We start from the raw sequence: 27602 nt of genomic DNA, 5'->3' as shown, positions 1-27602 counted from the left end.
CAGAGGCTAAGACGTGTATATCCTTGTCATGTGTCCACACTATGTAGAAGCAGTGATGACAGAAAATAACAAGTACAAATTAAGCCATTGAGGTGGCAATAAAAGGACACACGCACACACACACACACACACACACACGTAGATACAAAGAACCAGTAAGAACTTATGACAAAGCACATATATCTACTGGAAGATTTTCAAATCCATGGAAGATTTTAACACCTGTGTGTTTCCCTGTCACCTCAGTATATTAAGAAGCCTTCACACCATCAACTCTCCATTGCCCATAATCTTAAACTTGACTTGTGAGATTATAATACCCATCAGCATCTTTAGTCTAAAAATTGTCAGAATAAAGACTGAACAATGTAAAACCAGACTATCTAAAAATTTAGAAAAACAAAAAATGCTTTTATTTGTTGCATTAGTAATAGTAGTTGGGAGAAGCAAAAGGAGCTCTGAGCTCTGCACATGACCTCTGTGCTCTGAGGTCATATATTAATACCTGAAACAAAAGTTAAATGGTACTAGGGAGGTAGATCTGAGCCCCTAGGGATCAAACCTCTTATCTCAGATGGGTTTCCTCCTTCTCTTCCTATGACCATGAGTTTTCTTTGTTCATTGAGCCTTGAGTTATCACCTTATACTTGAATCCAGTCTTTGTGATGACTCATCACCACCCCTCACCTACCCAAGTCAATTCTAACTTCCCATCCATGATCAAATGATCCAAAGGGTTCACATTGTGGTGACTTTATTCTCCATCACCAGCATCCCAACCCCATGAATGAATTGCTTAGTTCTAGCCTATGTGACTCTGGTTGAACCAAGTGCCAAAGTTCCCAGATAAAAATAAAACTTTCTGCCATTTAATTGACCTTCTATGTTATTTGGTAATCAACTGTGTTTGACCATCCATTTAACTCCATGATGAACTTAAAAATACTTTGCCCTATGTTAATACTTTGTTGCGTATCATAAGAGGCAGAAAATAGTCATGTGTCAAATTTCTCTAGTAGAACTTCCATGCAAAGATACTTGAAAAAAGATCATAAACTAACACAGCATTTCTTTTCACTTGCTTCAGGCTTCCTGTCCCTCCGTCTCCCCTCCTGGCCCCATTGTCAAAGGTCCATTTTGTCCACAGCACTGTGGTATGCACAGGGGATCTACAGAAAGCTTGATGAGACACAGAATGTTATTGTCAGGGTTCTGCTCTTTAAATTTTTATAATGTAGAATCCGAAGACCGAAGAAGGCAAAGAACCAAAATCACTAGGGAAAGGTGAGGAAAGCATGTAGGACTGTAAGCCATGGCATAATGAGAGTTGTAGGAGTGAGGAATATACAGAAAGGGAATTATGTTGAGTGGGAGAAGGTGAAGAGAGAAGGAAGAAAATTTTGTGCCAGAGTAAGTCGTAAGTCTAAGGCACATGTATAGTTGAAGAAAAGGGATTTTAAAAAGTGTTTCCAAGTACTTCATATGTGGCTCCCCTGTGAATAAAATAGTTTATTTTTCATTAGGTTGGGCTGTTAAGCTTTGCCTTTTGCACATGACCTCCGTGCTCTGAGATTGACTATCCAGATTTATGAATACAAAAAAGGAGTGTAGGGATGGTCTACAATATCTCCCATTTCTTATATTTTATAAATCTCTTAAATAAAGTTTTACCAAATGTCCTTTTATCATCATTAATTGCCTAAAATGTTTACAAGATGACTTCATTAATATTTAACAAAATGTTTATAGTTTTGCCCTGTTGTACCAGATATGCACAACATATCTGCTGAGTTATATTCCTCCCTACTTTGTATGTGTCTGTGTATGTGTATGTGTGTGTGTGTGTGAGAGAGAGAGATTATGGTCTCAGAAACAAGAAATGGCTTGAGTATTTAACCAACTCAGCATCTAAGATTATACGGACTCAGTTCTACTCATGATAATTTCACGATGATGTACTTTGCGTCTACTCATGATAACCTTGTTTGTCTCAGCTCCCTTCTTAACACGTAGTAATACTGAAATCTAAGTTTACCCTCCTTAATGTTATTTTTCCTAAGGCTTCTTTGAAAGAACAAAACAAAATGAAGTGGAAACAAAAACAACCAGCTTCACCTCAGCCAGCTACTTCTCTGCTTCTTCCTTTCTCTGTTTGCAATTTTCACTTTCCTTCTCTACTCCTAGCCAACAGAAAAGGGCGTAGGGAGTGAAATCCTTAGGGGTAAAGGCAGGACATCCAAATACAAACCCTCATAGGATGCATGTCCAATGTCTCTTTAGTATGGGCAGGAGGACTTTCTTCAAGATGCTATTTCTGCCTCCTCTGGACAACAAGGACCCATGTTCATTTCAGGGCATTTATTTCTACTCTGCATCATTAAAGATGAAGTTCTCTCTGGCTAGATAGGATTCAACACAACCTCAGAGAGTGGATGTGCTTTCCTTCATTGGGGCAGCTTCACACAGAAAACTGACACCCTCCTTCCTGGGAGGAGGGGTGGGGACCATTGACCTGAGAACAAATGTGCTTTTCAAAGGTGCAAAGGCCTGGCCTGGGGAAAAAGTGGGGGGCAGGGGAGGGTGATATTGAAAACAATGTATTTTTCCTTCCCTGTCAATCACTTTGCCCTGAGGTTTCTCACCCTTTGGATCAATGGCATTAATTGTTTGCTGGGGATGGGGGGGCAGCAAATGCCATCTAGGACAAAGAAGTCATTGCTCAGCTTGAATTTCACACTAACTTTTTTCTTCCCCTTAAGTCCATGGTCTTAAAAGCCTAGCTTTGTTGAGCAAATAAAAGATTTCTAAATTCCAAAAACATTCCTTCTACATATCCCTAGCAGAGCTTGGAGGTCTGATCACAGAGGTTTACTGTAAGCCATCTAAACGTAGAGGAAGTCCCTGATAAATGGAAAGGGACAGGCTTCTGGGCAAAGAGGAACTCGGAGCAATTAGGGGGGCACAAGTCTAAGACTTAGATGTTATCTGAGTGAGTCCTTTCAGAGAATAGGTATCCCCTGTCCTAGGTGTTAGGTCCAAAGTCTATGAAGTCAAGAAAATAGGAAGTCCCTGTATGCTGATGAGGCAGCCAAAACCAGAAGTGGCAGGTAATTCACTTCCTATTTGGAGTTTAAGACCTAGTCATTGTTCCTCTAGTCCCAGAGAAGCTTTAGGTGACCTGAAACTAGGACAAGGAGAGGAATATGGAGTGAAGAGGCAAATTTTAGGTTTTGTTGTCTACATGTAGAAGATGAGGGAGAATTAGGAGCCTTGGTGGCTAGTCGGCCAGGTTGGATACAACAGTCACTCAATGAATGCAAGAGAAAAGCTGCTTTGAAGCTGTTGCCTGTGAAAAGCCCCCGAGTGACATCCAGATATAAACATCTATCAGGCAGTTAGATAGCCATGCCTCAGGCTTAATGGAGCCATCCTGGCAACAGATGCAGATCCGTCTCATCTTTGGGCAGCTTCCGAGATGTTGTAACCTAGATTCCCAGATCTAGCATCACCTGAACATGGTCGTGAAAGCCCAGGAATGATATCAGCCCCTAGCGATTTTTCCTCTGCAGGTCAGGGGTGGTGGTCAGGAATCTGCAGGAACCATTATTTTGGTGCCATTATTCATTTTTGAAACCATTAGATTGGACTACCTTGGGGAAGGTGTGAAAAGTGAGGAGTGGCAAAGCACTGATCTTCGTGGAACTTAGCACGAAGGAGGGGGCCTGGAAACAGAGGCACCTGGGAAGGAGTCTATAAAGGAATGATCAGTCATGTTGATGGGGAAGCAACAGAGATGTCAGAAAATAAGCCTTTTTCTCCCCCTTTTGTACCATGAGTCACTACTACTACATTATCATTCTCCCAGTATTATTTTCCCAAAGATAGAAATGTTCCTTTTCTATAGATACTTCTCTATAGACTACTTTTTTTTTACAGTATCCTATTGAGTGAAAAAAGAAAGCATTTTATTAAAAGCAGTAATTTGTTACTGCCCTAAATGATCTTTTATAGTTTCAAAAACACAGTGTCTTCTTGATAAAGCTGGTCTGAGAGTGAATTATGAGGCTGCTGGAAGTCCTTGCCAATGAACAAAGACATAAAACATACTGTGCCTAACTCTGCTAATGCAAAGTGGTGAGGGTGTAGTGGCTAATTAGCATGCTGCTGTTAGCGCCTTTCACCTTTCTTTGTTTCTTTTGGAGGTTTCTTCTTGGGAAAAAAAAAATTCTAAAATACTTGCAAAAAATTTTTTGTGAGACTCAAAACAAAATGAATACCTTTGTAGAGGCAGAATTTATACAATGATGTGCTGAGCTATCTTTGTTCATCTCCAGCGAGGTGATGATGCTCACTGAATGACCCCTAGGCTAAAGTCTCAGGTGGAATCTGAATGCATGAAGGATGAGGCATTTTATTTTTTACTCCCCTTCCACTTTCTCAAGCCATGTGTAGGCTCTCCTGGTGAAGGAGAGGAAATGAGAGGCATTGGCCGTCAACCCACAGACGCCTCTGCACCTGGATTTGCACACACCTGAGTGAGGCTCTCACATCCCTTTGTCCTTCCTGTTACAGACATCTGAGAGGGACCTTGGAGGAGCACAAAAGCCTACAGTATGTTGTCATGGAAAAGCTGTTAGAAATTTCCCAGCGGACAGCGGTGTATCTAATTACTGAATTATTAAACAGAAGGCCCCTGCCTAAAAAAGCGAAGTGCTGTCACTCAGGAAGATAAATTCATGTGAAAAGCAGAAGTGCAATTAGGTTACCTTGCTCATTTCTGCAGATAAATTTGGGATATTCCAATTCAAGAGGCAAGGAAACTGAATTGCCTCTGGTATCTGCTTTAGGTCAAACCTGAAATATTAAGTCAAATGTGTTCTCAGTTCCTCCACTAGCTGCTAGAATGACAAGCCCCAACCTTCTGCTCTTTTGCACTTTTTGGTTCAGGCCCAAAGAGTCTTTTCTGAACTTGAACTTGTCACCCTACAGAAATCTTGTCTGAGAGTTTGCAGCAGATAAAATAAATAAATGGACAAAGTATGGGTTAGGAGCCAAAGATGATTACTTTTTGAGATGTTCTTTGGTGCAAGAGTCTTTTTTTTTTTGTTTTTTCCAGAAGTTTTGGGACCAGAATGCAGAAAGCCCCTTGGACTTCTCAGCCTGCTCAGGGAGAAGGTGAAATGAAATGTCCTTGAACCCTATGGTGAAGTCCACCCACACTGGGGATAGTGATCTATTGTACTGAATTCCACTGATTCAAATGCTAATCTCAGCATCTTCAAAGACACACCCACAAATAATTTCACCTGGGCACCCTGTGCTTCATTCAACTTGACACATAAAATTAATCATCACACCCAAACTTCCAATTTTCCCCCCAGATTGCCATTTTTACAGTTCCTGCTCAATAAATGTTTTTTAAGTTAAATGAATCCAGTTTCTTCAACTGCAAATAATGAATGTTAATAACATTTGGACTCTGTTGTATGCCACTTGCTATTGGCTAGGGATATTTATCCATGTGATTACCAGGAACAGGTCTCCAGATCAGTCAGGAAGAAGAGTCCTGAAGAACATTAATGGTGGGGACATGGCTCTAGTAGAATCAATTCAGAAGCACAGGTTTATTTTATTCTTCCTTTGCTACGTGAAAATCAATTCTGAGGATAACTTTCTCTACAGTGAGAGGGATTCACTGACTCAGATAAAGTTCACAGGGGTCTTTGTATACTACTGAATTCTATCTTATATATGTATGTGTATATATATCCACACATGTTCCATGTTCCCACTTCTTCAGCGTGATAGTTTATACCAAGCAACCAACTCAGACCCCAGACCCAGGATGGCATACTGGTTAAGCATATAGCCTCTAGGGCCAAACTTCCTAGGTGTCTTACCTCATACTGACTATATGACCTTTGTATCTCATTTCCTTGTCTGTTCAATAATAATGTTTGTATCTGAAAGTCACATACTCACTGATCTGTACAGCTGGGATTCAAACTGTGTGTCTCTACTGATCACATTAAATGTCAATTTAACTTTTGCCCTTGAATCTACTTGAGTTACCTGGACTTGGCCTTATGTTTCTTTTAGATCCCAGCACCTAGCACACAGTAGATGCTCAGTAAATTCATGTTGAATGGATTTTGGATTATTGTCAGAAGTCTGGCCTGTGGTGGGAAAATATCAAAATCCTAAAGAAATAATACTCTGTTTCTATAGGCAAGTAGTTTCCACAAAAAGCAATGGTTAAAGCTCATTTATTATATTTTTCTTCCAATTCCAATATAACTACAGAAAAGTGTACAATGAGATGCTGAGGATAACTTGAAGGCCAGAAGCTTACAAAATGTGAAAAATGTTAACATCACATTTTTAGGCTTATTAGAAACAGTCTAAATAATTACAACAGCCAAATTACTGGTGGCTTTTGGCTCATGTCCAGGAGGAAGGTCATGACCCAACATACCAGTACCCTGCATGGCATAAGTGATTGACAGGAAAAGGAAATAGATTGATACCTTTCACATGGGAATCATAGCTTGTTGCAAATACAAGCAAAACACAAATTTGGATTTTGTGGGAAAAGCTAATTGTGCTCTGATTCAAATTCTTTGTTCCCAAACTTGTTTAATTGTGATTTATTTGTGTGTGTGTGTGTGTGTGTGTGTGTGATAAAAACAGCTGCATATCATAATAAAATACAGGTCACTCACTGCTGGTTAAATCCTTACTGGATATGTCTCTGCTTTCTTTTCATTACAGTGTCTATTGGATATTTGGCTCCAGGCAGAGAGGAAGCTGTTTCTCAAATGGATTTTTTTTTCAATCACTGTATAGGAAATTATTAATGTTTGAGTTTCCAGATAATTATCTACAGCCCATCCATAAAGAATATAGAAGGTATTTCATAAGAAAATTATGCAAAGGAGTAAGCTACCCCAGCCTCTCATATTTCTGTAATAATGAACATGAGGACTCCATGTTGGATTTCCAACTCTGTGCTGTATTTAGGTCCATTGGAGTGCCAATAACCCAAATGCAGAGGGTTTATTTTAGATAGGTTTTTTGGGGGGGTTTTTTGTTTTGTTTTGTTTTGTTTTGTTTTGTTTTTAATTCAGAGGCAGGTACACTTAGCTTCAATTCCATGATTCATGAAATGATTTAAGGATTCACAAGAAGCTAAGAGCTAATTTTTAACCAATATCCATCTTGTTTCCAGATTTGTACATATGAAATTTGGAAACTATTTTGTTGTAAGGCAGAAGTTATCAACCTCAGCTGCACATTAGCCAACCATACTTGCTACTACCTGGGTAAGGCCCAATTGGTATTTTTAGATAGCATCAGTATTATTATACAGCTTTCAGGTGATTCCCATGTCAGCCTACAGAGTACCACTGTTAGGTCATACACATTTAGATATACGGAATAATACTACGTAAACATTATACATTTTGATGTTCTTTATTGTAGTTAGACATTTTGAAAAACAAAAATTATAGTTTTCCATTGGTATCAAATATTGAAGAGGTTCATTTTACCTGGAAGTGTGGAATCTAAATAATTTCCGTTTCAAGTCTCCTGTAAATACAGAAAAAAACCTGATCATATTCATATCTTTATTTTAAAATATTTTATTCAATATAGTCTCATACTACATGAGAGAAAACCCATTGATGAGCCCACCAGGATATAAGATACTGGGTGTTTTCCTTCACTTTTATCAAATAAGAATTTTTGAGTATTTATTACCCTCCTCATAAGAAGGATGCCTGAAGAGTGTTCATATAACTAAAGAATTTGCAGTTGATGGGAAAACAAGTTGTGTATACAAATGACTATAATATTTTGAGATAATGGCACAAACTTAGCTGTTTATTAAGTACTATGAGGTATGTCAAGGAGTGATTAGAAGTTTCAGGGAGGAATCAGCCTTGTGCTAGAACAAATCAAGTGTTATGAGGTTCCCATGTGACCAAGAGGAAGATGGACATTCTGGACAAGGGCAAGGTCAAATTCCTAGATTAATGAAATGTATGTTGTTTCTTGGGGATTGGGAAGCAGTCCAGTAGGGCTGGATTGCTGAGGTTTTATATCACTAGCTCTACTGCAGGAGAAGAGCTTTTCTTCTCAGTGGCTCAGAAGAAGTGAAGATGAGACATTAAATTTTTTAACTGAAGCACAGTTGCCATATAGTAATAAACTAGTTTCAGTTGTACAGAATAGTAACTCAACAATTGTATACACCATGAAATGCTCACCACAATAAGTGTATTACAACACTATTGACTATATTCCTTATGCTGTGCTTTTCATCCCTATGAATTATTTATTTTATAACTGGAAATTTGTACCTCTTAATCCCCTGCACTCATTTCACCCATCTCCCCCATCCACCTCCCCTTTGACATCCACCAATTTGTTCTCTGTTCTCTCCATTTACAAGTCTTTTCTTCTCTTTGTTGTCTTGGTTTAGCTTATTTTGATTTTTTAAAAATTATTTCTGGTTGTTTATATATTTTCTTTATTTTATATATTATGACAGAAACTTTGCTGAATCATGATTCTTCGGGTCATTTTTCTGTAACTTTATGACCATATAACAATACTTATTATGGTTAGATTTTCTTGAATGAGTACATTACACAAGAGTTAATAGCCCCAGAGGACATGTACTAATACAGTACTCATTAGACCATAAAGACTAAGTGGAAACAATTGCTTTCATAAGTTTATACTTAATTGCATGCACAGGTGTTTTCATTTTGAAGAGGAAATTTTAGGTAAAAAGAATGATTAATACTCATGCCATCCCAGAATGCCAGATGAAGGAAAGTTTTCCCCAACTTTAGAGAGAACAGAGCATGCAGATGTTTAGGTCATTGTGATAGAAAGAAGTGTTCCTGACCTGCACTATATTACTTTTCTCCAGATTGCCAAAATGGCTTCTCAATGTATTCCACAGTGGCACCAATTTAGAGCATTATTCCTCTGTGTTTATATCCTGTAGACAGATTCCATATTCTCTGCTATTTTGTCACAGAAAATTCTGTCCCAACAATGTTACTAAGAAGACTCCCTTAAGTATTCAGAAGTGTTTAACTGAAATCCAGAAGGGGGATTCAGATTCCACCAACTCCCCAAAAAATCTACAATGAAGTCTTCAAGCAGTGAACTGCACACTTCATACAAAGGAAAGAAACGTCTTGATGAGTGGAATGAACCTTGAATTAGAAGCCAAGAAACAAACATTGAGGTCCTACCACATACTAGCTATGTGACCTTGGAGAAGACACTCAAAGTAACAGATTCAGATGAACCTCAGGTTTTTAATACAGGTTAGAGAAAGCAATACTTCCTTTTCATAGTTACAGGACTGGGAGAACCAAAACAATGGGGAAGGATTTTAAAGCTGATAATAACTTCACAAAAGTGAACTACAGATATTTTGTTGCTCTTGTTATATCATTTGGATTTCACAGTTTGTCAAAGCAGACTGTCCTTAAGAGAGTCTTTTTCTGCTGTTGGAATCAGCAGAAAAATACAAGGAAGCAAATAGAAATCCCTAGAGAGAAGCCATGTGAATTTTTGGATTAGGTCTCCAAGTTATCTTTTACATAATAAGATGATACTTTAAAAATAACCAGATATTTGGATTTTTCACTAACTACTTATTGAAAGGATTTTTCTGTGCCTTTAAAAAGTGTTCTAAAAACATATGTACATATATTATTCCAATGTATAGATAGATGCCTTTTGATTTGTAATTTTAACTTTATGTGCAAAACTTTATCTGGATTTCAAATTTTCTAATGAAAGATATGCAAGAAGGATATCATTGGGTCAAAATACATAAGCACCATCAAGTCTTATGACTCATAATTCAAACTTACTTCTTAAAAGTTTCACTAATTTATAACAATACCACCAATATGTGAGTGTATCTGTTTCAGCATACCCTTGTCTGCATTGCATATTTCAATGTTTAAAAGTAAATGTTGTCATTGTTTTGTTATGGATCTTTAGAAAATTGTGAATCTCATTTTTATTTTAGTATCTATATTCTTCTCCATTGATTAGTCTTATTCTCTTTTCCATTTATTTACTCATGCATTTCTAAGGGTTTGTATGGTATATGGAAATATTAAGACTAAATACTTTTAAATACACAAAATAGTCTCTACCATTTTTTTAATCTTCTAATTTGCTTTGTGTTACTTTTCACTATAGACAACATTTTTCTCCTCATTTTGTCACGATGATAGCACTTTTACTTTGCACCATTCTCATTGGAAAGTGATGCTATTATTAATGTTAGAACCGAGACAAAGCCTACACTATGCACACATATAGTTCTGCCCTAACTTCATTCAGTCAACAGAAGCTCATTAAAAGAACCATATAAGGAAGGCATAAATATTTTATCTTGGCTGGTCCAAACACAAATAATGTATCTCTTCTTCTCAAGGAAGAGTCTTGAGGTACATGGTACCACTGAATTGGAAAGGAGGCAGATTTAAAGCTAGAGTTGGTTTACTTTATTTTTAAAGTCTGCATTATGACCAGTAATCCATTGGAAGTCCAAGTTTTTCCTTTCACTATTATTGTTAAATAAAGCTAAGGAACTTTCTTAAAGTCACAATGACAGATCCAAAATAGATTTTTCTGTTATTATTTATGATCATAGAATGAAGCCATTTTGATTTTCTAAACCAGGAGTTTAATAAACTAGATAAGAGTGTCTTGTGTGGCAGATAATTTACTTGTTTATCCAAATCCACATACTGCCCTTTTACTTAAAAATAGCTTGGTAATATACTTTGGGATTGCAATTGCCTAGAACCAAAGGATGAGGTTAACCTGAACCAATCATTATAATCTCATTCTCTTGGGATGCCTGGGTGGCTCAGTGGTTGAGCATCTGCCTTTGACTCTGGTCATGATTCCAGAGTTCTGGGATCAAGTCCTGCATTGGGCTCCCCACTGGGAGCCTGTTTCTCCCTCTGCTTGTGTCTCTGCCTCTCTCTGTGTGTCTCTCATGAATAAATAAATGATATCTTAAAAAATAATGAAAAAAATCTAAAATCTCATTCTCTTTTGGCAGATAATGTTCATTTTTCAGTTTCTTTTGGAGGAGTGCACACATTGCCATTTCTAGTCAGTGAAGTATGAAAGGAAGTGTAGGAGAAGGTATCAGTGAAAGAAAACCCTGTTTGTTCCAACTTCATCCTTCCCTAATAGGATACTGGTGGAAAGATGGAATAACTAGATTGTGGCAGCCATATTGGCATCATGAGAAAAAGGCCATGAGAATCCCAGAAGCACATAAAGTCTGTGGATAGTAGATCAATGATGGAATCACCTACCACCAAGGGTATGTCCAGCTTTTTCTGGTTTTAAAATACTAAGAGTTGTTTTGTCAAATAAATAAGGAAGGTATGAACAATATATATGAAATGAACTATAAACTACATATAAAAAACTAATAGTATGTTCATTTGGAAAACAATGAGAAATACACAGTGAACACAAGGGAGGATGGATAAAATAGGAGATGGGGATTAAGGAGTACACTTGTGATGAGCACTGAGTGATGCATGGAGTTGTAAAATCACTATATTGTGCACCTGAAATTAATATAACACTATATGTTAACTACATTGCAATTTAAAATTAAACTAAATAAAGATGGTTGGGTGACTCTGTTGGTTAAGAATCTGATTCTTGATTTCAGCTCAGGTCGTGACCTTAGAGCCCTGGGATTGAGCCCTGATTTGGGCTTTGTGCTCAGTGGAGTGGAGAGTCTGCTTCTCTCCTTCTCTCTCCCCCCCACCCCCAACTCTCTCTCTCTCTCTCTCAAATAATACATCTTAAAAAAAAAAAAAAAAGAACATGGCATTTCCCTAATGCTTGTACACATAAATTAAAAACAAAAAACTTATATTCTCATGAAAGGAAAATGTTACTTGAAAGAGATGTTAATTAACTATAGTGTAGTTTCCAGGGGGTTGGCACAAGGCTTTGCCCCTGTGCTTACTATATACACAAGTTAAAAGCCTTATACCTTAATGAAAGGAGGATGTTACTTGAGGGACAGTGTAAGCACAGAGTGGTTTTAAGGGGGAAAAAGAAAGCTATGAGGCATCTCATAAAGAAGAAAATAGGTAATAAGCCATAGCAGTAAGGGGAGTTTTCACATCATCGGAAGTTGCCATAGACAAGGAAATATGCAGGACAAGTCTATCCCAGATGCTGAGAACAGAACCAAGATTCACCAAACACTTGAGACAGGCCATTTACATGAAAAAGAAATAGCAAGTCCAAACAGAAGAAAATGTTACACCCAGGAGAGTGAAAGTAATACAGCAAGTACATGAATAAAACTCAACCAACCAAACAAAAAGGCCTTAAAATGGAAGGTAATTATTAAAAGAAAGAAAAATGTGTGTGGTGAAACAAATACAGGTAATAAGAAAAAGAATAAAATAGATATTTTGCACAGAAAAATATGCCCTGTCATGATTACTATACTTGTGTAAATTAACTTGTAATAAATAATTATGCACACTGAAGAGCCAGTTACATAGTATTGAAAGGCAAATTGAAAAGATAGAAAGGTACGTTAAGAAACATTTGTAGATCACAGAGCAAAGAGAAAAATAGAAACAAAAGTTAAACTAAAAGTCTAAATATTTTAAAGATAGAACCAAAATTTCTACCATCTATCTGAAAATATTTATATAGAGAGTAAAGAGAGGATAAGGGAGAACGATTTTGAAAAAGAACTATATAGCAAGAAATATCCCAGAACTGTTATTTAAATAATAAATACATATATAGATATATTCATGTATTAATGACATATAGCTTCAAATAAATTTAATAAAAAAACAAAAAACTCACAGTGCGACACAAGAAATGAAGTTTCATAATAGCAATACTGGAAAAAAAATTCCTAAAAGATAGCAGTAGAAAAAGAACAATTATTTATAAGAGAATGGAAATAGAATTGACACCAGATTTCTCATCAGCAGTGGTGAATACAAGAATGCCGAGTATTATCATCAAAGTTCTGAGAAATAGGAATTTGAACCTAGCATATTATACTAAGGTCAACTAACCAAATTATAATTTGAGATGGAAGAAGACAATAAAGACTTTTTTTCAGACATAGAACATCTACAATTTATAGAACTTTCCTAAAAGAACCATAAAAGAATTTAATGAATGATCAAAATGGAAAAGAGGGTTATTCAAGAATTATTTTAAACAAACATATAAAACGCTGTCAAATTTTTATCAATTTGTAAGTTTGTTCCACAATATTAATCTAAGATAAAGTGCACATAAAAGAATGGGGTGAGCAAAGAGAAGACAATTTTGCTCAGATATATACATATTGAAAAAAAAGCATAGTGATAAATTCTGGACTGAAAATTAACACTTTTTTTGGGGGGGACTGAAAATTATATTTAAGAGACTAAATGTACCTAAATAGTTATGCAATATAAGGAAAGGCTTAGGGAGGTTACTTTCCAAACCCACACTAGGAATTATAGAAAGGAGCCTGGGATATATTTTGAGGCAGGATTGGCAATATTGATCATATTAAATTTAATTACAATGCTTAAGTTATTAAAAGGGAAATAGAGGGGCACCTGGGTGGCTCAATTGGTTAAGCATCTGCCATTAGCTCAGGTCATAATCTCAGAGTCCTGCTATCCAGCCCTGCATTAGGCTCCCTGCTCAGTGGAGAGTCTGTTTCTCCCTCTCCCTCTGTGATCTCTCTCCTTCAAATAAATAAATAGAAATCTTTAATAAACAAATAAATACAAGGGATATAGAAGTGTGCATTTTAATAACAATTGAAAGCAATCTATATACATGATAAGGTATATGTACAAAAACAAAGGAAAGAATAAATAATTTTTTACATAATCCATAAGCCTTCCATAAAATTAAAAAAACACCACTGATACTTAATATTTTCTTCCAGGATTGCTTCTTTGCATATTTTCATTTAATTGTGATCAGATCAGAACAACTGAAAAAATGTGGTCACAGTGGTCACATTTTCTCCTTATTGTAATATTTTTAAGTTATATTTCCATACCACCTAATTTTAGCATAGAAAATTTCCATTTTATTATGGGCATCATTTCCTGGCTCCCCTTTTGTCTCAAAACTCCTCAATTTAATTGTCTATACTAGCTTTTTCTACTCTGGATTTTTTCCAGAACACAAGACCATCAGGCTTGTGCCCGTCATTTCAGCTCAAACACATGTCTGTCACCAACAACCTCGCATGGTCAACTCCCAAGTGCTAGCCCCTGTCTTACCATAAGGGCCTCACAGCATTTTGTGTATACCTTAATGAGTCCAAATTTCATTCTCCAGCCCCATCTTTAAACTGAGCTTGCATTATTTAGCTTTCTCCTCTGAATCTCTCCTTGGGCATCTGTTAATCATATCAAATTTCATATATCTGATCCCAACCTCTAGATTTCAACTTCCATAAACCAGTCTCTCTACTTTTCTCACTAAATGGCAACTTCTTTCACCCTATTGCTCAGGATGAAAGCCTTAGTTCTGATTACTTGTCTCTCTCACACCCCTATCCTGAATGTAATTGTTCCAGGATGTTATGACAAACACCCAGTCTCTGCCCCTGTCATCACTCCTCTGGTAGGCTGCAGGAGCTTCAACCTTGTCTCTCCGCTTCTTTTTCTGACTCCTAGCAATCTATTTTCCACACAGTGCAATGTTTGTCCTAATATGAAAATGTTATCATGTCACCTTCACCCTCTGCTAAAAATCCTCTAATGGCTTTTAATACCCCAATCCAAAACCTTCTCCTTTGTTCTAACTCATGAAAGACACAATCTTGGATCACTTCTTCTTCCATCACTCGTGGACTTTGAGCCAAATCTGTTGGTTCACTGTCCCTTGAACACACCATGCCAGCTCCCCATAACCAGGGTGGATGAATCTGTTATCCTCTGTGCCTGGAATGTTCTTCCCCTAGATGGTTTCATGGCTTGTTCAGTCACTCTTTATGGCCTCCTGTTCAAGTGTCACATCCTCAGAGAGTCTTTTTCTGATCCTTGAAACTAACCACCCATACTCTCTACTCCCTTACCTCTATTTTGATTTATAGTATTTACTACTCTCAACATTATCTCACCATTTCTACTTCTTTCCCCAAACATAAACTGTTATTTATTTTTCAGGTGAAGAATCTGAGACTTTGACATGACATTTGAGACTATCAGGTATGGGGCTGAAACCCAAGCTTTCGAAGTCCATAGATGCTCTTAACATTGTACTATGCTGCCACGATGCTGCTGGTAAGGGAAGGAATGAAAAAGAGACACAGAGAGGATGGGAGAGAGAGGGGAAGAGGAGAGAGAGAAAGAGAAAGAGAGAAGAGAATTTAGATGTAATTTATTTTTAATATTTGAGAGTGGAGAACAAAGAATTCTTTTAATTATAAATCATGGCTCTGTCTAGTAAGGAATAAAAGATCTGAATGCTGCTTAGCAGCTGTTGCCAAGAATTGACCACAGCTTGGTGACACCATTTTAAATGACTGCAGGTGTGACTGAAAAGGCACCAGAGAATCCAGTACAGAGTGGAGGTCACCCTTTAGATGACATAGGCTATTAAGATAATTTGGGAACTGAGTCAAGGAAGATGTGGTTTGTTGAACCACAAATCCAAAGGGAAAGGGAAAGCCTTTGAAAATGGGTGAGGGTAAGTATGCCTTTGTCCTATTCAGGGAAAGGGCAAAATACACCAGCTGGACACAATTAAGTCTGCACAAAGTCCAGGGGGTCAGGGGCAAGAAAGAGGAACAGGTAAAAACTGACCTCTATGCCAACTCTAACACAAACCAGTGAGGGCAAAGAATGTGCTGTCAATTTGCATATCTCCAGAAGAAGAGAAGACAGCTATCCACACCAATGTTAATCGAGCCACATGTTGAAAGTATCATCCGCAATAAAATCTGAAGCTCATTGAAAGTGCTCTGAAAGCACTGGTGTTACAGATAGGACCGGGACTTCAGGCCCAACAGAGACAACACCAGTGTTTGAGCAGTGCTCCCTGTGTCACTGCTCATGTGTCCTTCAGACCAATCACTGCATTCCCTTCATCTCTACTAATGTTTCTTTCCCCCAGCCCTATTATGGGGCAGAAATTTGCATCTCTTATCTCTATAGCCCCCTGATCTTTGTGTGGTTTTTGGCATATAAAGTGTTCAGAAAACTCAGTCAAGTGATTGTAAATGATTCAAAGAGTCTCAATTTCCATTCTTAAAATTATGTATTTGGGTCTGGCTATTTGAACAAGACCTAAATCCAGTTCTCAGAGTAACAATGTGCCTATGACCATATTTCATGTCTGTGACAGGTCTCCATCATGTAGATGATTTGGTTAACTTTACCTCCCATATGTAAGACTCGATGACACATGTGTCCATAAACCAGGATATGCAAGAGAAAATGGAGTCTCACCTTTGTTTCCCATGCAGCTCTGTCTCCATCTACAAATGAGATAAAGAAGCATCAGCATTAGAGTTAAGATTAACAACAGAGATTTATTTTTTGAATGTAAAATTTAATTCCTTTGTTAGATAATGCATGCTTGCTATGGGAAAAGTAGGAGAAAAAAACTATCTGATGTTAGTCACCTATATTGCTCTCCTCCAAAGATGAGAACTGTGAACAAGTTATGTTCCCATAAACTAATATGGACAGTAGGAAGATATTATATTTGACCTGTCTACATGAGTGTACCCATAAAGCTCTATCCATCCATCTGTCTTTTCTTAGAGTTTCAAAGTGTGCACTTAAAAGTCAGGCAAAACCTGGTTTTGAATCTATGAATAAAGGAAGTTACTTTTATTCAATCATTCTCTACCTGGGTGATTGCCAATTCTATAATGAAGACAATAATAGTATCCATTTCATTTTGTACTTAAAATAATTAAGCAAGATAATTGATTTAAAAGATTGAGCACAGTGTTTGCAAATGTAATCTCTAAAATATTAGCTATTTTCAGTAGAAAGTGGAGAACACATTGCAAATTGCTTTTTAACCTATATTTTTCCACAAAATCTCTTGTCCTTAAACGTACTTCAAAACATGATGCTTTCTTAATCATTGTATAGGATTTCATCATTCGGTGTGCCATAGTATGTACAACCACGTTTATATCTTTGAAAGGATACACTATTTTCAAAGTTTTACTGCTATTAATAACTGTAGTGGAGGACATCTATTCAGCCTATGGGAGTGGAATGTTTATCATGCTTGAGTAACATATAAGGCACCATAATAAATGATGCGGATACAACCACTACACTCATAGCATTAAAGGAAGCTAAGTAAGCAGTTTGGATAAAGCATGATGTGATAGCATATGAAGAAGGTATTACGGGATCTTTTACTCAGAATTGGGAGTCAGAAAGTCTTTTGGGAGGGAGTAATGTCTAAATGGAAAGGATGAGTAGAAATTGCTTGAATCGACAGAAGATGGGAGGGAAGAGCTTGTGGTATTCAAAGGAAAGAAAACATCACATGAGAAGACCTGGAGATACAAGAGAGTATGGGCTGTTCTGCAGCTGACAGTGGTTCCCGGGGATAAGGCACATGGTGCACTGAGCTGGTAGCAAGCAAGAGTGACAGGTGACAGGATGCCTGGGGTGTTTAAACTCACCCGGAGGGGAATCTATGGACATGCTTTACTAAGTGAATTGACATAATTGCATTTGTATTTTGGAAAGAAGCCCTCTGCAGCCTCAAACTTCACTGTGTGGCAAGAAGAAAGAGAAAGTGATACTGAAAGCTGGAAGGGAAACAGGTAAAGGGATCCTACAGGATGTTGAGCAAGACAGGATAGTAACTTGGGACAAAGAATTGGCAAAGGGATGGAGCAAAAAGAAGTGGATGGATTTCATTGACATTTAGAAGGCAAAGTTAACAGGACAGATGTGGCTGGATGGCAGAAAAATAAAGAACAGCAACTGTTTAATAGTTTATTCTGAAAATACTTGCAGGGCATGTTAAGGAAAAACACTCTACTACCAAGTTTTCAAAATAAAGAATGAATCAGGGGATCCCTGGGTGGCGCAGCGGTTTGGCGCCTGCCTTTGGCCCAGGGCACGATCCTGGAGACCTGGGATCGAATCCCACGTCAGGCTCCTGGTGCATGGAGCCTGCTTCTCCCTCTGCCTATGTCTCTGCCTCTCTCTCTCTCTCTCTCTCTGTGTGACTATCATTAATAAATAAAAATTAAAAAAAAAAGAATGAATCAGTAGAATTTAGAAAGAATGCTTCAGTTGATGGGTTTGTAAATAATGCTTTCAATTGACTTTGTTCATCTACATGACTTCGTAAAAATGATGTTGGAAATACAGCCCATGCAGCTAGATAAGTGAAAGCATTTGGAAACATAATAATTGGAAAGAGAGAGGTAAATAATCTTTATTTAGGTTGATTGCATATCTAGGAAAATCAATATAAGTATTATTATACACAATACTGGAATCAAATACCATATTTACAGACAAACAGAAATGATAAATTTCTTCAGGATAAACTTGAGCAAATATATGCAAAGGCACAAAAGTTTACTAAAACAAATAGAAAAATATATAATGCATTGGGATAAAAAAGACTTAACTGCCACGAAGATAAAGCCCCCCCCCAACAAGATAATTTATAAATTTAATGCAATCTCAATGAAAGTATCAATAGATATCTTTCTCTTGGAGTTAAAACACTGGTAACAAAGTTCAATTGAAACAAGCAAAAGTAGCTAGCTTAACCTTTAAAAAGAGAAATGTGGTTTTAAAATCAATTTAATAAAATCGGTGAATACTGACACATGTATAGACAGATAGTCCAATGGAGCAGAATGAAAATCTAGAAATATATTCAAGTGCTTTTAACAATTTAGTTTATGATAAAGATGACACCTCATATAAGATAGATTTTTAAATAAACCATGTTGGAACAACTGGGTAGCCACATGATAGAAATATATATATAAAATATAATGGGTGTCTTTCATATAACAAACCAGTATAAAATCCAAATAAGTCAGATATCTCAGTGTAAAAATATGAAATCAGACAAGTAAAAGAAAACAAAGGTGAATTCATTTCTATTTTGCGAGTAAGAGGAAAATTTCTTCCTAAGAATTACTCAAATTCAAGGAGCCATTAAAAGCACTAATAAATTCAACTACATTTTTAAAACAGGGTTTACATGGAAAACAAACAAAGAAAACCAAAATTGAAAGACAAATGACACAGGAAAAAAAAATTTGCAACTTATATCAGAAAGATGGACAGAGATCACAAAAATCTCAAAATAAGATCAACCAGCTGATACAAAATTGGAAAGGTTATAAAAAATATTTCAGAGTAGACGTATATATGGCCAATAAACATATGATAAATGCTCAATCTCATTTATAAATGTGATTTAAACTAGACTGACATTTCACCAAAGCTTTGACACCATACTCAATTGGAAGAGCAATGGATCAACTGACACTTTCACGTATTGCCGGTGAAAATGCAAAATGGTGCATATTTGGAAAAATACTGACTGTATCTAGCAAAATGACATACACAATTTCTTTTTAACTGGATAATCTCAATTTTACAAACTTATTTCACTGGCATAAGTAAGAAATTACTTACACACAAGATTATTCGTTGTAACATTATTTTTGAAAAGCAAGAGAATTGAAGCACCTGCCTGGCTCATTTGGTGGAGTATGTGACTCTTGATCTCAGGGCTGTGAGTTCAAGCCCCACATTGAGTGTAGAGATTACATAAAAATAAATTTTCTACATAAATCAGTAGATAGATAAATAAAAGCAAGATATTCAATTCAATCTAAATATCTTTCAATAGGCATCAATTGAATAAACTATAGTACAGTAATATAATATCAACTAATACAATACTTTTGAGAAAAAAAATATGGTATTTAAAATAGCCTAGGTACTAGATGATATCACTGAATTATTGATAATTTTGTAAGATTATAACCATTACATAATAGTTATATAAGAAAATATCTTTTTTTTTAAGCAGGTGATGCATGTTGATGTATGTATGGAAGAAATCACATGAGGTCTGTGATATACTTAAAAAAAATTATTAGGATAGGAACACCTGGGTGGCTCAGTCAGTTAAGTGTCTGCCTTTAGCTCAGGTCATGATCCCAGGGTCCCCTGGAATCGAGCCTCACACCAGGCTCTCTGCTCAGCAGGGAGCCTACTTCTCCCTCTCCTTCTGCCTTCTCCCTGCTTGTGCATGCTCTCTCTCTCTCTCTCTCTCTCTCTGTCAAATAAACAAACAAACAAACTTTAAAAAAATTATTACGATAGAACAAAAATTTAACAATGGTCTTATATAAGAGTCATGCTAACCAGTGATCTACCTACATGCAGGTAGTATAAGAACACATTTTAAAGTATACAATAGTGGGGTGCCTGCGTGCTCAGTCAGTCAAGCCTCTGATTCTTGATTTTGGCTCAGGTCATGATTTCATGATTGTGATATCAAGCCCTACACCAGATTCTGTTCTGGGCACGGAGCCTGCTTAAGATTCTCTGTCTCCCTCTCCCTCTGCCCTTTCTCCCCACCCTCCACCCCTGGTCACACTCTCTCCCTTCTCACTCTCAAATAAGTAAGTAAGTAAATAAATAAATAAATAATAAAATGCATGATAGTTTAGTAAAAAAAAATTACAGCTATTTGCAAAATATATAAAGATTATATATCAGTATTGAATAGATTGTTACTCTATCACTTCAAATTTTAAAATGTTAAGGCATAAATTGATATCGCACAATGCTCAGCCATGTAGGAAGATTCACAGAACTCCTGGGAAGATCTTCAACTATTTGTGTCCATGCACACTTGCCTTATGATGCCTGAATTAAGTAATTATCCAGCCTCTATTTATACATCACTAGCAACAGGAAACTTACTACATTATGAGGTAGCTCATTCCACTCAGAAACAGCTCTTATAGATAACAACTTCCTTTTAGAGGTCCAAAGAGCTTTTTCATGGTTTTAGGTTTTAGATTAACTTCTTGTTCCCTAGAGACACACGTATAGTTCATAAAAAACAAACAAACAAAAAAACCAATAAGGGCTTGAGAAAGGAAAGGGCAGTGAGTACTGGTGAACCTAAATCCAGTGAACCCATCCCAGGGACCCAGTTCATAGCCCTCACCTACAGGGGCTAACAGCAAATGACTCTGATTCCAGCCACAAAACTCTGGTGCTAATGGCATATTTCTTATACCATTAACTATTTGGCTAACATCCAAACACAGATCAACTACCTGATAGCTCTTCCTTTTTTCTCTTCCCACAGACTCAGGTAAGAGTGGGGTGTGAGGGCAAGGGAATAGGCTGGAATATGACCACACTCAAAGTGTTAGTGTTGACATCAAGGCAGATTGAGAGCCCTCTCTGTGGGCCCCCGTCTGAGCTCCCACCCCATGCTAACATGTAAACTTGAAGGAAACATTATTACTCTTGAATCATTCTTCACTAATATGTATTAACTATATGTTGTGTGTTAAGTGCACTAACATACTGACAACACTCATGAGCATATTATGGAAAGTGTCTTACTTTTCTCATTTTACAGATACAGAAACAAAGACAAATTAAATAGTGTGCACAAGAAAACATATTAGTAAGGAGTCAGAACTCAAGTCCTGGTTTATAAGATTTCAAGTCTATAAATACATTCCATGACTTAAAGAGTTGGGTATAAAAATGAAGTCCAGATTCTAGATATGATAGAAATGTTTCATAGGTCCAAATGGCTCTCTTATTATTTATAATAGATTGTATATTTATTTCAAAGAGCCGGAGTCCAAATCAGAAGTTTGGCATGCAGAACAGTCTTGACTTCTCATGCATGACATGCACTTAGGGTCAGCTATAAAAAATCACACCATCTTCCTCCTGGGCATGTGCTATTGATGTTTTTGTCATTATATGGATTCCCATTAAATTTTGTCTGATTCTATTCAGACTACTGATTAGTTGGCCATGACCTTTAAGGCTTTGAATATACATATATATATTTTTTAAATCTTTTTTTTAAGATTTTATTTATTTATTCATAGAGACAGAGAGAGAGAGGCAGAGGGAGAAGCAGGCTCCATGCAGGGAGCCTGATGTGGGACTCGATCCCGGGTCTCCAGGATCACACCCCAGGCTGCAGGCGGCACCAATATATTATGAAATGTTTTCTAACTTGCCCCAATTGGTGAGCTCTGCAATTTTGATTTCCCCCAAATTTCAATATTTCCCTTCAACATCAAATGCATAGTAAGAGCCAAGGACAGATCCCAGTAACATACCCCTGGAGATCCCATTCCAGTTTGACTTCAAGTCCCCATCCAGCAAGGTGTGATGGCATAATTTAGTCTCCTCACTGAAGAGACATTATAAATGCTCCTCTCTTTGTTTACAGGTACTTCCAGAAAGGACTTGTGCAAGAATGTGTACCTCACTGAAACTCATCTGTATTATGACTGCCATGGTAGCTCAGAGTTGGGGGAGCAAAAGCCCCCTGTGACTGTGCTTAGAAAATTTGTATTTACTCTTCAACAACTAGTTCCAGAACCTTCATCATTATCAGTAGCAGTTTTCTTGTTTGTGAAGTTCTCCTGACTTTCAAGGCAGGAGCAACAGGTGTCCTTTTGCTTCCTTTCTGTTTCCTGATTCCCCCCTTCCTCAATGAGCAGGGACCAATGCACCACAGAATCAGTTCAAACTTGTCTTAAATCTTTTCACATTGTGACAACTTCCTTTCATCCTCCTGAAAGAGCATGAGTTCTTTTTCCTCCAATGAGGAAATTGTTCTCTTTCCACCTCACTCACTTCACACAAATTGACTCCAAAGCTCTTCACAGAGAGTACAGGTGTGAAACAGGAGTTGACAATGGCTGTGTTTTCTTTGTATCTACTGAAGCTATTACTCTGTGAACTGTAGCTCCATTTTCCAGCTATGGATGGAACCAAGCTGGGGATCCTAGGAGACAGTGTTTGTTGATTACTTGTCCTCTACTCTTCTTACAAACTCATTTAGAGTTTCAGCTTATCCAGACATTTTTTCCTATCAGATTTTTGTCACCCTATTTTTTTGAAGAATTCTGCTTGAAAACCTTCACCTGTCAGACATCTTCTGTCATCCTCCCTGAGGAATATGCCCCATCTTTCCTCCCTTATAAGGTAGTGGTTTATTCATGTATCCCTGTTGATAGAATCAAAGCAAGTTTTGTATTACCAGATAAAGATCATATTTATGATATCTTTATTAGTATTCTGGTTTGCTACAAAAAGATGTCTTATATCATTCATGTCATAGTCATTTTTTAGCAAGCCTTTAATATGAGCCAGATACATTGATAGCACTGGAGATGCAATAATGAACGACATGAGTTCTGTCCCAAACAAGTGAAACCTCCTGCTCTATGTGTGCACATTACTAAAGATGGACAAATACTGAGTATAAATGATAATAAACAGATACTGGAAAGATAGGGGATCAAAATTAGCATATTAGAGATCTTTCTGTTGAACAAAAATATTTAGTTTATTTCTATTTTAATTCTTCGGTTAGAAAACCGGTGTAGTGTAGTGATTCAGATCTTCAGCTTTGAAATTGCTTGCTACTCAAATGCTTCCACTTACTACCTCTGTGACTTTGGGAAAGCTAATTACCTCTCTGATACTCAGTCTCTTTGACTATAAAAACCTCATAAGAGGGACACCTGGGTGGCTCAGCAGTTAAGTGTCTGCCTTGGAGTTTCAGGATCAAGACCCACATTGAGGTCCCTGCAGAGAGCCTGCTTCTCCTTCTGCCTGTCTCTGCCTTCTCTGGGTGTCTCTTATTAAAGTCTTATTTAAGATTTTAAATAAAATCTTTAAAAATAAATACATAAATACATGCCTCATAAAAGTATTGTGAGGCCTTAACAGGATGACACATGTGCAGTGCCTGCCCAGAGAAGCATCAACAATATTCATAACACTACGTACCTTTGAGCACTTACCTGGGGCACATACAACACTATTCTAAGATCTTTTAATGTATTTACCCATGTGATCCTCACAATTACCCTTCAAGTTAGTGCTTGCATGCTCCAGATCACTCTTTTGTGATCACTATCTTAGGTTAAGATAATGTCATGGCACCAACTCAAGTTAACTGATTCTAGAGTCCTTGGATTAACCACATAGCTGCATGAATAGTAGCTTCAGTCAGTTACAGTACAAACAAAAAATAAAGGGGTGTGAATTCCCACTCCTTCTCATCCATTCCTCTTATGAAGAACTTTAGCCCAGTGGTGTATGGATGTGAGTTCATATGGCCCAGTTCCGCCAAGGCCCCAAACATTGTTCTTGCCAATAGTTGGAGCACAGGGCTATAGGGTACAACAAAGCTCAGAAAGTGTTTTCCCATCTCTCCAGCTAGAAGCTTGCTGAGCAACTGTTGTCCAAAACCCAAAGTAGCTACACAGTCTACATAGAGTCTCATGGTTTCATCAATGAAGCTGTACTCTACCTCCCAAGTAATTAGATTCAGAAAAAAAAAAAAAAAAAAAAAAAGCCAATTCTTTCTGCCCCTGATACACAACAAACTGAGCTGATGATAGCCATACATTTGGATGACAACTTCAAAATATTCTGATAAGTGGAACTCAGGATATCTATGGTTGGTATACTCGTTAGTTTTATGTGCCATCCTGGCTAGGCTATAGTATGCAGTTTTGCAATTGAACACTAAACAACATGTGCTGTGATTAACATCAACAATGAAGTTTTTTGGGCAGCCCTGGTGGCCCAGTGGTTTAGTGCCGCCTTCAGCCCAGGGCCTGATCCTGGAGACTCGGGACCGAGTCCCGCATCGGGCTCCCTGCAGGGAGCCTCTTCTCCCTCTGCCTGTGTCTCTGCCTCTCTCTTGGTGTGTGTCTCTCATTAATAAATAAATAAAATCTTTTTAAAAAATTAAGTATTTTTTAAGGATTTTATTTATTTATCTGAAAGAGAGAGCAGGCATGAAGGAGAGGAAGAGAGAATCTGAAGCAGACTCTGCTCTGAGCACAGAGCTTGACTTGGAGCTCCATCCCACAACTGTGAGATCAAGACCTGAGCTGAAACCAAGAGTCAGACATTTAACCGAGCCACTCAAACGCCTCTACAATCAGTTAATTTTAAGTAAAGAAGATTATCCTCAATAATAACGGTGGGCATCATGTAGTCAATCAAAAGGCCCTAAGAATAAAACCGGGGTTCTCCTAAGAAAGAACTGTCTTCCAAGAAAGAAGAAAAGCAGCCTGTGGATTGTTGCCATTGGCTCCCATCTGAGAACATCCAGTTTACTGGCCTGCTCTACTGTGTCAGATCTGCCTAGCCAGCTCCCAAAATCATATTCCAATTCCTTGCACTAAGGTTTTACTCTACCTTTCTCTTTTCTGTCCGTCTATCTGTCTATCATCTTGATATCTCTCTATTTACCTATTATCTATCTATCTATCTATCTATCTATCTATCTTGATATTTATCTATCTTGGTATCTATCTATCTATCATCTATCTATCATCTATCTATCTATCTATCTATCTATCTATCTATCTATCTCTACCTAACTAATACATAGGTTCATTTTTTGGGTAGAACCATGATTCAGAGAGTGGGAATCTACCAGCACCAAGCAGACTCTCACCAAGGGTAGATACATGCCTGTATCATCTGTCATGATTTTTCTCCCACCCTGATCTTGGACAATTAATCCATGCTTCAGAATAGAAGAGTGATAAAATAGTGATCTTTCAAAATAGAATTCTGGAGACTGAGGCGCCCAATCACCTTCCACTTATGGATTAGTCAGTTGCCATGGAAACCTGTTGTAGGTCCCCAACAACCTGCAGCTGCAGGTCCCCAAATCCTGACTCCATCACAATAGGCAGGCAGAAGGGAGCCTGCATTGTGCAAGCCCCTGCTGATGCCGAGTGGCAACGCTGGGAGAAACTGAAAAGTGAAGCGAAATGGCAGAAGGTGGTCTGGAAGGAAGGAAATCAGAAGTCGACAATGTTTACGAAATGTTTATGAGAGTAGAGACACCATTTTTGTTTTCAACCTTGTTTTTGTTTTGTTGCTTTCTGGTGCGCTGCTAAGAAAGGACCAGAGGACAGAATGAAACAGTGACGAGGTACCTCCTGGCATTGCCTGCTGTCAGCTAAATGTGCTCCTGATGTCCTCCTGAATGTTCTTATCTCCTCAAGAGTGTTCTTTATCTCACCCATTTATATGCACAGCAGTATTTCAAATTACTAATCAGATTTGAAAGCCACTCTGAGAAATCTGACCTGAGATGTTTTATTAATGATTGGAGGTGGTTCCTTTGTCCATTCTTTAATTTTCACTAACAATTACCTAAATTGGTTCCCACATCCCAAAAGAAAAATAAATTTCTGCTTGTGTCTTTCTGTAATGATATTTGGCAAATTTTAAAACACATACAATGATTGTGCAATTACAAATGTACCTTGATCCATATGGAATATATATGTCAATGTAGTATATGTACGTAGATATATATTCACATTTAATTATTGGACATTTAGGTAGTTTTTCTTATGTCTTTCTAATGTTTAAATTCCTTTAAAATGTTCCCCATTTAGCCTGGAAAATTCAAGAGAAGAAAAAAATCACAACCACATTTGTGAGTGCTAAGTCAAATGAATGTACTCATTTATAAATTTAATACACAGTTGGTAGAGGTGCATGGGATTAAGAAAAAAGAAAAATTTCATTTATTCTTAAAATTTATTTTTGACAAGGCCTGAATCTCAAGATACGTTGTGACTGCCATTAAAAAATGAACCAGAACACTGAAACCATTTTTATTCCTATGTACTCCACCATCTATGTTTTGTAATTTTCTATTTTTAAAGGCCAATTTTTGTATCTAATAGTTTCAAAATATTTGAGAATCACACTTTACTTTTTTAAGATTCTTTTTATTTGAGAGAGAGAGTGAGAGTATATGAGTAAGGGATGGGGAGTGGACCTGGGTGGGGAGAGGGGAGGGGCAGAGGGAGAGGGAGAAGCAGAATTCCCTCTGAGCAGAAAGCCTGACTCAAGGATCATCCTAGGACCCTGGGATTGTGACCTGAGCTAAAGGCATATGCGTAACTGACTGAGCCACCCAAGGGCCCCAAGAATCACACTTTAAGACTTCACTTAAATAAATCCTCTAAATCCTTTCTAGAACATGAGCACAATTTTCCATAACTAAAATATAAATGTTTTCATTAGCATTTTTTACTGACATTTAAAACCATATGGGCAGCCTGGGTGGCTCAGCGGTTTAGCGCCACCTTCAGCCCAGGGCCTGATCGGAGATCAGGGATCAAGTCCCACATTGGGCTCCCTGCATGGAGCCTGCTTCTCCCTCTGCCTGTGTCTCTCCCTCTCTCTCTCTCTTTCTCTCTCTCTCTCTCTCATGAATAAATAAATAAAATCTTAAAAAAA

General features: G+C 37.4%; 1 long non-coding RNA gene across 1 annotated transcript; it reads right to left on the bottom strand.

The window, feature by feature from the left end:
• Positions 1-7467: 7467 nt before the first annotated feature.
• LOC112653942 (uncharacterized) lies at positions 7468-23313 on the bottom strand. Its single transcript, XR_003132646.2, has 3 exons — positions 22421-23313; positions 16524-16552; positions 7468-7590 (listed from the first exon to the last, which is right to left on the bottom strand). It is a non-coding gene; the product is annotated as an uncharacterized LOC112653942 (long non-coding RNA).
• Between the last annotated feature and the right edge of the window lie 4289 nt (positions 23314-27602).

Source organism: Canis lupus, chromosome 3 (genome assembly GCF_003254725.2).
Source record: "Canis lupus dingo isolate Sandy chromosome 3, ASM325472v2, whole genome shotgun sequence".
Lineage (NCBI taxonomy): Eukaryota > Metazoa > Chordata > Mammalia > Carnivora > Canidae > Canis > Canis lupus.
Note: the sequence above shows the minus strand (reverse complement) of the source record. Positions and strands in the feature narration are given on the sequence as shown.